This window comes from Arachis stenosperma, chromosome 9 (assembly GCF_014773155.1).
Source record: "Arachis stenosperma cultivar V10309 chromosome 9, arast.V10309.gnm1.PFL2, whole genome shotgun sequence".
Taxonomy (NCBI): Eukaryota; Viridiplantae; Streptophyta; class Magnoliopsida; order Fabales; family Fabaceae; genus Arachis; species Arachis stenosperma.
Genome location: NC_080385.1, coordinates 37870405 through 37884368, shown reverse-complemented (window position 1 = coordinate 37884368; position 13964 = coordinate 37870405). Strand labels below are relative to the sequence as shown.

Here is a 13964-nt window from a genome sequence, read left to right as displayed (position 1 = left end):
TCTGAATGGAGCATCATAGGTATTTTCTATGATGGTCTATCTGAACTGTCCAAGATGTCTTTGGATAGCTCTGCTGGAGGATCTCTTCATCTGAAGAAGACGCCTACAGAAGCTCAAGAACTAATTGAAATGGTTGCAAATAACCAATTCATGTACACTTCTGAAAGGAATCCTGTGAACAATGGGACAAATCAGAAGAAAGGAGTTCTTGAGATTGATAATCTGAATGCCATATTGGCTCAGAACAAGATATTGACTCAGCAAGTCAATTTGATTTCTCAAAGTCTGTCTGGAATGCAAAATGCACCAAGCAGTACTAAGGATGCTTCATCTGAAGAAGAAGCTTATGATCCTGAGAACCCTTCAATGGAAGAGGTGAATTACATGGGAGAACCCTATGGAAACACCTATAATTCTTCATGGAGAAATCATCCAAATCTCTCATGGAAGGATCAACAGAGACCTCAACAAGGTTTCAATAACAATAATGGTGGAAGAAACAGGTTTAGCAATGGCAAGCCTTTTCCATCATCTTCTCAGCAACAGACAGAGAGTTCTAAGCAGAGCAACTCTGACTTAGCAACCATGGTCTCTGATCTGATCAAAACCACTCAAAGTTTCATGACTAAAACAAGGTCCTCCATTAGAAATTTGGAGGCACAAGTGGGACAGCTGAGCAAAGAAATTACTGAACTCCCTCCTAGTACTCTTCCAAGCAATACAGAAGAAAATCCAAAAGGAGAGTGCAAGGCCATCAACATGGCCGAATTTGGAGAGGAAGGAGAGGCCGTGAACGCCACTGAGCAAGACCTCAATGGACGTCCACTGGCCTCCAATGAGTTCCCTAATGAGGAACCATGGGAATCTGAGGCTCAAAATAAGACCATAGAGATTCCATTGGACTTACTTCTGCCATTCATGAGCTCTAATGAGTATTCTTCCTCTGAAGAGGATGAATATGTCACTGAAGAGCAAGTTGCTAAATACCTTGGAGCAATCATGAAGCTAAATGACAAGCTATTTGGTAATGAGACTTGGGAAGATGAACCTCCTTTGCTCACCAAAGAAATGGATGACTTGTCTAGGCAGAAATTACCTCAAAAGAGACAAGATCCTGGAAAATTCTCAATTCCTTGCGCCAGAGGCACCATGACCTTCAAGAAGGCCTTGTGTGACCTAGGGTCAAGTGTAAACCTCATGCCTCTCTCTGTAATAGAGAAGCTAGGAATCTTTGAGGTACAAGCTGCAAGAATCTCACTAGAGATGGCAGACAATTCAAAGAAACAAGCTTATGGACTTGTAGAGGATGTTCTGGTAAGGGTTGAAGACCATTACATCCCCGCTGATTTCATAGTCCTAGAGACTGGGAGGAGCATGGATGAATCCATCATCCTTGGCAGACCCTTCCTAGCCACAGCAAAGGCTGTGATTGATGTGGACAGAGGAGAATTGATCATCCAAGTGAATGAAGAATCCTTTGTGTTTAAGGCTCAAGGATATCCCTCTGTCACCATGGAGAGGAAGCATGAAGAGCTTCTCTCAAAACAGAGTCAAATAGAGCCCCCACAGTCAAACTCTAAGTTTGGTGTTGGGAGGCCACAACCAAACTCTAAGTTTGGTGTTGAACCCCCACATTCAAACTCTAAGTTTGGTGTTGGGAGGTTCCAACATTGCTCTGAGTATCTGTAAGGCTCCATGAGAGCCCTCTGTCAAGCTACTGACATTAAAGAAGCGCTTGTTGGGAGGCAACCCAATGTTATATTTTATCTATTTTCTTTTGCTATTTTATGTTTTCTGTAGGTTGATGATCATGAGAAGTCACAAAATCAATTGAAAAAGCAAAAACAGAATGAAAAATAGAAAGAAAAATAGCACACCCTGGAGGAAGGTCTTGCGGGCGTTTAAACGCCAGTAAGGCTAGCAGATGGGCGTTTAACGCCCAGTCTGGCACCATTCTGGGCGTTTAACGCCAGAAAGGGGCACCAGACTGGCGTTAAACGCCAGAAAAGGGCAAGAAGCTGGCGTTAAACGCCAGAAATGGGCACCAGCCCGGCGTTTAATGCCAGAATTGGCATGAAGTGTATTTTTGCACGCCACTTGGTGCAGGGATGACTTTTTCTTGACACCTCAGGATCTGTGGACCCCACAGGATCCCCACCTATCCCACCACCCTCTCTCTTCTTCTTTACCCATTCACCAATCACCTCAACACCTCTTCCCCAAAAACCCTTCACCTATCAAATCCCATCTTTCTCTTCACCACTCACATCCATCCTTCATAAAACCCCACCTACCTCACCATTCAAATTCAAACCACTTTACCTCCCAAACCCACCCTACCATAGCCGAACCACATCTCTCTCCACCCCTATATAAACCCATCTTCACTCCCTCATTTTCACACACCCTAAACACTACTTCTTCCCCTTTGGCCAAACCACAAAGCCATCTCCATCTCCTCTATTTCTTCTTCTTCTACTCTCTTCTTTCTACTTTTGCTCGAGGACGAGCAAACCTTTTAAGTTTGGTGTGGTAAAAGCATTGCTTTTTGTTTTTCCATAACCATTTATGGCATCCAAGGCCGGAGAAACCTCTAGAAAGAGGAAAGGGAAGGCAAAAGCTTTCACCTCTGAGTCATGGGAGATGGAGAGATTCATCTCAAGGGTGCATCAAGACCACTTCTATGAAGTTGTGACCTTGAAGAAGGTGATCCCCGAAGTCCCTTTCAAACTCAAAAAGAGTGAATATCTGGAGATCCGACATGAGATTCGAAGAAGAGGTTGGGAAGTTCTTACCAACCCCATTCAATAAGTCGAAATCTTGATGGTTCAAGAGTTCTATGCCAATGCATGGATCACCAAGAACCTTGATCAAAGTGTGAACCCAGACCCAAAGAATTGGCTCACAATGGTTCGGGGGAAATACTTAGATTTTAGTCCGGAAAATGTAAGGTTGGCATTCAACTTGCCCATGATGCAAGGAGATGAACACCCTTACACTAGAAGGGTCAACTTTGATCAAAGGTTGGACCAAGTCCTCACAGTCATTTGTGAAGAGGGCGCCCAATGGAAGAGAGATTCAAGAGGGAAGCCGGTTCAATTGAGAAGGCATGACCTCAAGCCCGTGGCTAGGGGATGGTTGGAGTTTATCCAACGCTCAATCATTCCTACTAGCAACCGGTCTGAAGTTACTCTAGACCGGGCCATCATGATCCATAGCATCATGATTGGAGAAGAAGTAGAAGTTCATGAGGTTATAGCCCAAGAACTCTATAAGGTGGCGGACAAGTCCTCTACCTTGGCAAGGTTAGCCTTTCCTCATCTCATTTGTCACCTCTGTTATTCAGTAGGAGTTGACATAGAAGGAGACATCCTCATTGATGAGGACAAGCCCATCACTAAAAAAAGGATGGAGCAAACAAGAGACCCCTCTCATCATGAAATCCCTGAGATGCCTCAAGGGATGCACTTTCCTCCACAAAACTATTGGGAGCAACTGAACACCTCCCTAGGAGAACTGAGTTCGAACATAGGACAACTAAGGGTGGAGCACCAAGAACATTCCATCCTCTTCCATGAGATTAGAGAAGATCAAAGAATCATGAGAGAGGAGCAACAAAGGCAAGGAAGAGACATTGAGGAGCTCAAGCACTCCATAAGACCTTCAAGAGGAAGAACAAGCCGCCATCACTAAGGTGGACCCGTTTTTTAATCTCCTTGTCCTTCATTTCCCTATTTTTCGAATTTCTATGCTTATGTTTATCTATGTTTGTGTCTTATGATCATTAGTGTCTATGCCTTAAAGTTATGAATGTCCTATGAATCCATCACCTTTCTTAAATGAAAAAGGTTCTTAATTGAAAAAGAGAAGAATTGCATGAATTTCAGATTTTATAACAGATTAATTATTTTGATGTGGTGACAATACTTTTGTCTTCTGAATGTATGCTTAAACAGTGCATATGTCTTTTGAATTTGTGGTTCATGAATGTTAAAGTTGTTGGCTCTTGAAAGAATGATGAAAAAGGAGACATGTTACTGAGGATCTGAAAAATCATAAAAATGATTCTTGAAGCAAGAAAAAGCAGTAAATACAAAAAAAAAAAAGAGAAGAAGCGAAAAAAAAAACGAAAAAAAAGAAGGGAGAAAGAGAAAAAGAAAGAAAAAGAAAGAAATAAAGTTGTGATCCAAGGCAAAAAGAGTGTGCTTAAAAACCCTGGACACCTCTAATTGGGGACTCTAGCAAAGCTGAGTCACAATCTGAAAAGGTTCACCCAATTATGTGTCTGTGGCATGTATGTATCCGGTGGTAATACTGGAAAACAGAGTAATTTGGGCCACGGCCAAGACTCATAAAGTAGCTGTGTTCAAGAATCATCATACTTAACTAGGAGAATCAATAACACTATCTGGATTCTGAGTTCTTAAAGAAGCCAATCATTCTGAATTTCAAAGGATAGAGTGAGATGCCAAAACTGTTCAGAGGCAAAAAGCTAAAAGCCCCGCTCATCTAATTAATAGTGATCTTCATAGATGTTTTTGGAATTCATTGCATATTCTCTTCTTTTTATCTTATCTGATTTTCAGTTGCTTGGAGACAAGCAACAATTTAAGTTTGGTGTTGTGATGAGCGGATAATTTGTACGCTTTTTGGCATTGTTTTTAGTATGTTTTTAGTAGGATTTAGTTAGTTTTTAGTATATTTTTATTAGTTTTTAGTTAAAATTCACTTTTCTGGACTTTACTATGAGTTTGTGTGTTTTTTTGTGATTTCATGTATTTTCTGGCTGAAATTGAGGGACCTGAGCAAAAATCTGATTCAGAGACTGAAAAGGACTTCAGATGCTGTTGGATTCTGACCTCCCTGCACTCGAAGTGGATTTTCTGGAGCTACAGAAACCCGATTGGCGCGCTCTCAACGGCGTTGGAAAGTAGACATCCTGGGATTTTCAGCAATATATGATAGTTCATACTTTGCCCAAGATTTGATGGCCCAAACTGGCGTTCAAAATCACCTTCAGAATTCCCAGCGTTAAATGCCGGAACTGGCACCAAAGTGGGAGTTAAACGCCCAAACTGGCACAAAAGCTGGCGTTTAACTCCAAGAAGAGTCTCTACACGAAAATGCTTCATTGCTCAGCCCAAGAACACACCAAGTGGGCCCGGAAGTGGATTTTTATGTCATTTACTCATCTTTGTAATTCTTAAGCTACTAGTTCTCTATATATAGGACCTTTTGCTAATTGTATTTTCATCTTCGGACATCTAGTTCCTAGATCAGATCTTGGTTCTTCTGGTTCCCTCTTTGGGACCAAAGCCAATGATCACTCTTGTTCTTATGTATTTTCAACGGTGGAGTTTCTACACACCATAGATTAAGGTGTGGAGCTTTGCTGTACCTCGAGTATTAATGCAATTACTATTGTTCTTCTATTCAATTCAGCTTGTTCTTGTTCCAAGATATCACTTGTTCTTCAACTTGATGAATGTGATGATCCGTGACACTCATCATCATTCTCACCTATGAATGTGTGACTGACAACCACCTCCGTTCTACCTTAGTTTGGGTGAATATCTCTTGGATTCCTGATACACGACGCATGGTTGATCGCCTGACAACCGAGCGCTCACCTGACAACCGAGCCAGCCATTCCGTGAGATCAGAGTCTTCGTGGTATAAGCTAGAATTGATGGCGGCATTCAAGAGAATCTAGAAGGTCTAAACCTTGTCTGTGGTATTCTGAGTAGGATTCAATGATTGAATGACTGTGACGTGCTTCAAACTCGCGATTGTGGGGCGTTAGTGACAGACGCAAAAGAATCACTGGATTCTATTCCGACATGATCGAGAACCGACAGCTGGATAGCCGTGCCGTGACAGGGTGCGTTGAACATTTCCACTGAGAGGATGGGAGGTAGCCACTGACAACGGTGAAACCCTTGCATACAGCTTGCCATGGAAAGGAGTAAGAAGGATTGGATGAAGACAGTAGGAAAGCAGAGAGACGGAAGGGACAAAGCATCTCCATTCGCTTATCTGAAGTTCTCACCAATGAATTGCATAAGTATCTCTATCTTTATCTTTATGTTTTATTCATCATCTATAACCATTTGAGTCTGCCTGACTGAGATTTACAAGGTGACCATAGCTTGCTTCATACCAACAATCTCTGTGGGATCGACCCTTACTCGCGTAAGGTTTATTACTTGGACGACCCAGTACACTTGCTGGTTAGTTGTGCGAAGTTGTGATAAAGAGTTGAGATTGCAATGAGCATACCATGTTGATGGCGCCATTGATGATCACAATTTCGTGCACCACTCGCATACGCAACTGAGTCATGCATACGTGACATAAGGGGGCAGTGGCAATATCCCGCGTGCGCAGCCATTTCTCGCGTACGCACCACTCCCCCATTGCCCTAGTCATGCATACACATGACTTCATGATAACCCCATATTATGTGAATGCCCTAATTATGTTCGTATAAACCCTTCTTCCCCAACGTTCCCTTCTTATCAGACATCCCTTTTTCTCCCGACCTTCATCACTCTTCACCTCCGGTCCAGCACCACCGTCGGCCACCCTTGTGTTACCGCCGGCCACCATTCATCCTTTACCTCCTTCCCTCTTTGACTTCTTCTTCCTCTCACCACACCTTCACTTATCAACCCCCATTTCTTCCTTCACGCCACCGGCGACCACCATTGTCACTGCCCAGAGCCGCCACCAACTCCCTCTCCTCATTTCCTTCTTCCATTTCTCTTCCCTTTTTCCCATTTCTCCTTTCTTTGTTCACCCCTGTCCATGGCAGCACTTGCAGGGCACTCCCCTGTTTTCTTCCCCTCTCCGTCACTACTGCCAATGCCACCTTCTTTGGCCGGCCATCACTGCTACAGCTCTATCCTTGCCACTCCTTTCCCTCTTTTTTTTGCTTTGTTCTACATTTTCAGATTACTTTCATTTCTTTGTTTCTGCTCAGTTTAATTTTATTTTGTTAATTAATTAGTCTTGATTGATTAGATTTCTTAGATTGAACGCTGTTAGTTGATTTAGGTAGTTAGGTAGGTTGAACATAGTATGTAGAGGATTTAGGTCTGTTTATTTTTCTACGGTGAATGTGTTTGGATTGAATTCTTATGAATTTGAACTTGTTATATGATGATGGTTTTCTTGTTTTTTAGATTGAATTGTGAAATTATTGCTCCACTCAATTGAATTTCTTTGTTTGATGCCTGTGAATTGATATCTGAATTGCGTTTGTTTGTCTATAGCATTCATACGGATATTTGTTGATTGAATGAATTAATGCAATATGATGGTTCCTTGCTGAGTTGATGCTGAAAAGTGTTTGATTTGGTTTTCAATATTTTTTTAATAGGGTTGCCTAATTAAGTTTAGCATATTACTGAAGTTACTTTGAGATTTTATTGAGCTCAATTAGTCAACTATCCAGTAGCCTAAATTCTTGTTTTGTTATTGAATGCTAAGATTTCTTGCTATTTTGTTTTATGTGAAGCTGTGTTTTATGAACCAGTGATACAAGTTTCCTATTGACGATTTTAAGTGTCAATAAGACCGTGTGCACCAATTGGTTATTGAATTTGCATCAATGATTTTACTGATGGTTTTGGTCTAATTTCTGCTTCAATGCCCGTTTTCCATTCATTTCAACTAAATGCGTTGAAGTAAGCATTTTAAAGTTTTTAAATGATCAAACATTTGAATTTCGCATTTTCATCATTGAACGCATTGATGATGAAAAATGTTGTTTTACTATTACTCTTATCTATTTCATCATAATTGGCTTGTGCATATGCACTTGTAACCAATGTTCTGAAAACCGGACCGGACCGGCCGGTCGAACCGGTTTAACCGGGAACCGGCAACCAAAACGGTCCGGTCCGCTGTCTATAACCGCTCTGTCAAGAACCGTTTAAAAACCGTTGAACCGGACCAGAACTGGCCGGTTGGATCGAACCGGAAACCGACCGGTTCCTTAAAAACGACGCCGTTTGGAGTTTTTTGGAAAAAAGAAAAAAGGGAAAAGCAACGCGTCACTCTCACCCAGTCACCCCCTTCCCCCAACACCCCTCTCTCATTCGTGAATGCCACACTCATGTCATCCTCTTCTAAAGCAAAGTTCACAATACTGACAAACCAAAACCCTAGCCTCCTCCTCAACGATTCTACTACCGCCGTGCGTGGTTGTCGGCGCCTCTGTGGGTTCCTCCTTCCCCCTTTCCCGAGCCAAAACCCAGGACCTCTATTCTAGCGCGGCACGTCATCCCCATCCCTGGCTTCTCTGTTCAAGCCTTGGAGCAGCTCGCTGTCGTCTCGTCGCCATTTCGTTTACAACCCAGAAAAAATAAACAAAGCTTCGGTAGCGCTGAGAGCCCCTTGCCCCCTTCTCTCCTTCTCCTTGCCCCCATCCCTGGCTCTGTTAGTTTGTTTAATTTTGCTTCGCATCCGCTCCTTCCTTTTAATTTTGCCATGGTTAGTGGTTACTGATGAGTGATGAGTGATGGCTTTGTTTAATTTTGTTTCTGGTTACTGATGGGTTTGTTTAATTTTGCTTCGCATTCGCTTCTTCCTTTTAATTTGCTCTGTTTACTGATAAGTGATGGCTCTGTTTAATTTCTGAATGCTTTGTTCTTGTTCTTTTTAATTTCTGGAATTTTTGTTCAAATTTGTGTGTAATGTTTTGTAATGTTTGATAATGTTGCTGTTTTGTAATTGCTGGTTGCTGGGTGCAGGTTTAGTGTCATCACTATTTTGGAGTGTTTATGAATGTACTAATGTTTGTTGCTATTTTGTCATTGCTGGTTGCTGGTTGGAGGTTTAGTGTGATTATTGGTTAATGTTTTGTAATGTTTTTTGTTGAATGCTGATTGTTGAGTTCAGATATGGTCTTGTTGCTGAATGCTGTTTGTGCTGAATGCTAAGTGTTTGTTGCTGAATGCTGCTGCTGTTTTTAATTTTGTGAATGATTTATTAATTTCATTGTTCTTAACTGCTGTTCTTGTTAAAAAATTTGCAATTGATCTTTTGATTGATTATATGCCTCATGTTTTTAATTTACTCTGCTTCTAGGCTTTGAATCAGTTTACTGATGATAATTATTGAGTTCAAGAGATTGAATTTTTCTGTTCTCATTATTAGTAAGACATGGATAGTTTAGAATTTTCTATTTCTTTCCCTTACTTCTGAAGTTCATTGTTTCAGAAGGTTTAGTGTTGGCTTCAACTTTCAAATGGGAATTGGGAGCTGGTGAAGATAATAACATCTTCTGGAACTGAGTCTGTTGTTTTACTGCCTGATGGAAAAGTAAGATTTGATCTAGAATTACCATAGTACACAGTGATGTTTGTTCCATCTAGCTGGACTCAGTGAGACAACTGGAAAGTGTTCTTTTAATTTAACCTTGTTAATCATATCTTGTACAATTTTGGTTGCTATAAATCCCTTCAAGAAAGTTCTTCTGTATGGTAATGATTATATTGAAGCCTACAAGCGTAAGAATCCTGTTTTGTTTTACTTTTTTACTTAGCTACATTAACGCTATATTCTCTATTTTTAACTTGTGCACTGCAATTCAATCCAACTATTTTTAAAGAAAGTATAATTATGTTAAATGTCAACATATTTGCTGTAAATTTGAGTATTTTGATGATTAATTACATTTAGTTGGTGATATTTTATATAGGGTTTTAAATTTGAAAGATATTTTATGATGTTTATTTATAATATTTTATTAAGGAACGGTTTTTCCGGTTGAACCACGGTTAGACCGGTTAGACCAATAAACCAGTGAACCAGTGACTAGAGCGGTTCAATGACCGGTCCGGTTTTTAAAACCTTGCTTGTAACAATTAAACTTTATTTGATTAAATGTATGCACTACACATGACTTGAATTGATCATTTTTAGCATAATGCACATTGTGTGGAGTTGAATATCGCTTGTCTGTTTGAAACTTTTTGAAAACCTTTATAGCTTAAGAATCATGCTTGCTATGCACATGACATTTAACTTTCTTTTTTCCCTAACTTTTATTTTTCAACTGACACTTTTACCTTTCTTTTCATTTTCCAACTAATTCTTTTTTTTCTTTTTTCTTTAGTGCATAGCAACATTGTTCTTACTTTCTTCTGTTAAACGGGCAAGTGACCTAACTTTCATTGGATATAACTGTTTGGAATGTGAATTCTAATCGACTTTGATTCCTATTTTCATTCACATTCCAAGTTAATTCTACTTTAATCCGTTCACTTCATAGTTTTGTTGTTCCTTATCTCAGTCCCTCACTTCTTGCCTGCTTGTCATAATTACTTTGGTTTACTTGCCTTTTGAATACACTTTACATACCTGTTTTCTCTATTCTTTTTTAGGATGACGGATAAGAAAGGAAAGGGCAAAGCAAGGGCGTCTAGTTCAGGTAAACAAAAGTGAACGACACAGCCCGCTACTACAGCGGATGATGGGCTACAGTCTGTAAAACATATCATTGAGAGAGACAGAGTTGATCAGAGTTACCTCCCACTGATCTATACACGTTCAACAACCTTTACTCCGAGCTAAAGTTCCCAACTTTTAAAGAGCGCAATCTACACGTGGAAAGAAAACTCCAGATTCTCGAAGAGCTAAAAAAGTAAACCGAAACTCAGATTAATGATAGAGAATAAGGGTTCTTAGAAAGGGATCTTGTGGCTATGAACACGTCCTGGGTCTGGGAGTTTTATGTCAACTACTACAATGCAGACCTCAACGTAGTTCACCTCTGAGACCAAAAGATTTCAGTGGCTGAGGAGACTATAGAGCATATCCTCCACCTTCTGCCTAGATGATGCGTGAGCATCTTTTTTATCTTTTCCTAGTGAATTTGCACTTAAATTATTGAGTTTAATCAAGAATTAATTATCTTTTAGCCACTATGGATGCTACTTTGAGTCTTGTGCAATTATGTTTATTTTAGGTAGCATTTGGCTGGATTTGATGGAAATGGAAAGAATCACAAAGCTGTCAAGCCTGACCTCTTTGCATTCAATCAATCATAACTTGAGCTACAGAGGTCCAAATGAGGCGGTTTTAGTTGCATTGGAAAGCTAACATCCGGTGCTTCGCAACGATATACAATTCGCCATAGTTGATATGGGGTTAAAGGGCGTGCACGTGCACATGGCGAAAAGTCCATCAGCGCGCACGCGCACCTGGCGCGTACGCATGACATGCGCGACGTATTGCAAACTCAGAATTCGCCCCCAGTGACTTCTGGGCTGCTTTTGACCCAGTTTTCAACCTAGAAGGCACAGATCAGAGGCTGCAAAGTGAAGGAATCAAGTGGTCCCCATCCATCAATTGAAGACTTGCTGATTGCCATAATTAATTCTGATTTAAATTTAATCTTTATTTTTTAATAGGAAAAATATATTTTTTAGTTTTGAAAATTAGGATTAGATATAAAAGAAATTAGGATTCTATACCAATGAATATTTCATACTTCCAGTTGACCTAAATCCTTATTTTTCTCTGAGTCATGAGCAACTAAACCTCCATTGTTAAGGTTAGGAGCTCTGTCTATTGTATGAATTGATACTATTATTTTTCTATTATTTTTCTATTTTAATTCATGTTTTGATTTATATTTCAAGAATTGTTTTCGTTCTTTACTTTATGAATTTGGATGGAACGGAAGTATGACCAATGTTCTAATTGAGTTCTTGTATAACTTGGAAAAGCTCTTTACTTGAACAATAGTTTGAAAATAATTTCTCCTAAATTCTAATTATCTGGATTTAACGGGATACGTGATATATAATCCTCTTATCTTTAGGTAATTAGAATTTTTGTGGCATATAAACTGGAATTTGGTCATGCAGCTTCTAATTGGAATTAATTGACCAAGGAATTGGCAGTTAATGAATTTTAGAGGAGACTAGAAAGGTCTAAGGAATCAGGGTCTAGTCACATATAGTTTGCTATGAATTAAATCAGGTCTAAGGAATTAGGGTCTAGTCACATATAGTTTGCTATGAATTAAATCTTGCATGATTAAAATAGTTAATAAGAAAAGTCAATCCGGAAAATAGATAACTTTGAAGCCTTAACTGTTTCTCCAAATATATTTCACAACTTCTTTACTGCTTGCATTCTGATATTCTTGATTATTGTTTAATGCTCTTTGAACATCCAACACTTTTTTCTGTTTGCCTAACTAAGTAGTTTAACCAACCATTGTTGCTTGATCCATCAATCCTCGTGGGATCGATCCTCACTCACATGAGGTATTACATGGTACGACGCGGAGCACTTGCCGGTCAATTTGTAGGTTATAAAATCCCGTACTAAGTTTTTGGCACCATTGCCGGGGATTGATAGTGATTAACAACTATTAGTTGTTTGATTGCTTAGATTAGGCATTTTATTTTTAATTTTATTAAAATCTATTTTTAATATTTTCGAAAAAAAGAGAAAAAATATTTTAATAGCACAAATATTTTTAGTAATTTTTGAAATTAAGTTTGGTATTTTCTGGTTTAGGTTACCTCACTGGGAATTCTCTGCACACTGACGTAGAGAGTTCCATTTTTTCTTGTCTTCTGTTTATTTATGCGCAGGAACAGAGACAAAGAACATCTCTTAGACTTTGATCCTGAACCTGAAAAGACTTTCAGGCAGCGTTTACAACAAGCTAGACTTTGCAAGGCTGCAGAATCCACTATGGATCCTAACAATGCTGATAATGCCAATGTGGCAAATCCGAACGGGAATGAGCAACAAAGGAGAGTACTTGGCTATTACTCTTCTCCTACTGTAGATCTTTATAGAAAAAGTATTGTGGTGCCTCCTATAGCTACGAACAACTTTGAGTTGAAGCCACAAATGGTCACCCTGGTGCAACAAAACTGGCAGTATCATGGTCTTCCCCACGAAGACCTAAATCAGTTTATTTCTAATTTTCTGCAGATTTGTGATACTGTGAAGACAAATAGAGTGAACCCAGGGGTATACAAACTCATGCTCTTCCCATTTGCTCTAAAAGATAGAGCAAAGCTATGGCTAGATTCCCAACCCAAAGAGAGTCTGGATACTTGGAACAAGGTTGTTACTGAGTTTCTAACTAAATTTTTTCCACCAAAGAAGCTGACTATGCTTTGGGTGGAGGTTCAGACCTTCATGCAGAATGATGGTGAAACTTTATATGAAGCTTGGGAGAGATACAAGCTACTGACTAGGCAATGTCCTCCAGACATGTTCTCCAAGTGGACCCAACTAGATATCTTTTATGAAGGTTTGGGTGAAATGTCCAACATGTGCTTAGATAATTATGCAGGAGGTTCATTGCATAAGAAGAAGACACCGGAGGAGACTATTGAGCTTATTGAATTGGTTGCTAGCAACCAATATTTATACTCATCTAACATGAATCCTGTGAACTCTGAGGCTCCTCAGAAGAAGAGTGTCATGGAAGTAGAAGCTCTTAATGCTATTCTTGCTTAGAACAAGCTTATGTCTCAACAAATAAGTCTACTTACTCAACACATGGGTGGCATGCAAGTCTCAGCTATCAACACCCAAAATCCACCTCAAGAGGTCTCCTATGACATGGCAGGAAATTTAGTGCAAAATGATAATTATAATTATGCTCAATCCTCTTCTGAACAAGTCAATTACATGGGGAGTGGTTCTAGAAATCCCAATAATGTCTCCTATTCTCAGACATACAATCAAGGATGGAGAAATCACCCAAATTTTGGGTGGAGAGACCAACCTCAGAGACCTCAAAATTTCAACAATAATTCTCAGGGCGGCTGATGAGCGGATAATTTATACGCTTTTTGGCATTGTTTTTGGGTAGTTTTTAGTAAGTTCAAGCTACTTTTAGGGATGTTTTCATTAGTTTTTATGTTAAATTCATATTTTTGGACTTTACTATGAGTTTGTGTGTTTTTCTGTGATTTCAG

The 13964-nt window shown here is 39.6% G+C and overlaps 1 long non-coding RNA gene across 1 annotated transcript; it reads left to right on the top strand.

Moving 5' to 3' along the window:
• The first annotated feature begins 6734 nt into the window (after nucleotides 1-6734).
• LOC130950980 (uncharacterized) lies at nucleotides 6735-11603 on the top strand. The gene is made up of 3 exons (XR_009073789.1): nucleotides 6735-8496; nucleotides 9226-9327; nucleotides 10392-11603. It is a non-coding gene; the product is annotated as an uncharacterized LOC130950980 (long non-coding RNA).
• Nucleotides 11604-13964: the final 2361 nt, after the last annotated feature.